Genomic DNA, 1,234 nt, shown 5'->3' on the forward strand with positions numbered 1-1,234 from the left:
CTTGAATTTTGTGTGAAAAGAGAAGGAAGGAAGGAAATTGACAGTATTGCTAGTTAAGCTGAAGTCATAACTCCAGATCAAATGGAATACTTGTGGCAAAAGGGGTTTTTGTGAAGTGACACGCCCGAATTACATAGAAATACTGTACTTTTTGTTTTGGGAAATTGTTGTGCGTTGCGAGCTGGGCAAGAACACAAAAACCTAACAATGGAGAACTCTCAGTTATCATTACATATCGATGAGTCCGATGCAGAGTACTTGCAATATGTGGAAGATGTAAATTAAGTAATTATGGAGGTCTGGCGCATTTACGAATCGAGAATAAGGTTGTTAGAGCATATGAAAATGTTGAGAAACCAGAGTGCTGTCTTGTGAAGCTTTAAAAGAAATACATTAGTCATGTACACATCAGATAATTCATTTTTTTGCGACCTTTACCGAAACCAAAGGGAAATATTCGGTATTACAAAAAGGCTGTTGGAAGGGAAACGTTGGGAAATGTTGTTTAAAAAGTCTTGGATAAGGCTGGGTTTGATGGTCATTTCACTAACCATTCATTGCCGCGAAGTTGTGCCAAAAAACTTTACGATAATGGGGTACCAGGACAAGTAATTCAAGAAACTACTGGTCATCGGTCAGTGGACTCGATGGTGTAAGAGTATATAAACGCACATCGTCGGCCATGAAGCGTAAAATGAACGCTATTTTGAATCAATCGAAGTCTAGCTTAAGCAGCGATCATGAAAGGAGGAATAAAAAGAAAAGGTTTGATTGCGAAGATGCAAAGGATTAAATTGAGCAGCATGAGGTTTCAGACAAAAAAAGTAGGTGTTAGGTGATATGGCGTTCAATGCACTTAACGGAGAGAGTACGGAACAAAGGCATGACAAAGTTAAGACAAAGGGCGAAAGCTGCAAAAATAGTTATTACCATTTTGGTTGTTTGTAGTCAGTAAAATATATGGGGGAGGTGCGTCACCAGTGGATATATGCCTGTAAAGTATGTTGTATTATTAAAACTAAAACAGGCAGCATTATTTATAATAATGCTGCTTGTTTCAGGCTTAATGATGCTGCGTGTCGATTTAAAACGTGTACGATTACCCCTGAAAATATCCCTGCCACCAAAAAAGACCGCACCGTTGTTCTCACACAGTTAGTTTGCATTATTTTTCTCTCGGCATTCGGTGCATATAATGCAGACAGAAGACAATGGGTTTGGATAACGATCAGTA

General features: G+C 38.7%; 1 pseudogene; it reads left to right on the top strand.

Annotated features, from left to right (window-relative positions):
- Positions 1 to 948, top strand: part of LOC138023431 (uncharacterized) — a 1,045-nt pseudogene extending 97 nt beyond the window's left edge.
- Positions 949 to 1,234: the final 286 nt, after the last annotated feature.

The sequence above is a fragment of the Montipora capricornis genome, chromosome 11 (genome assembly GCF_036669925.1).
Source record: "Montipora capricornis isolate CH-2021 chromosome 11, ASM3666992v2, whole genome shotgun sequence".
Lineage (NCBI taxonomy): Eukaryota > Metazoa > Cnidaria > Anthozoa > Scleractinia > Acroporidae > Montipora > Montipora capricornis.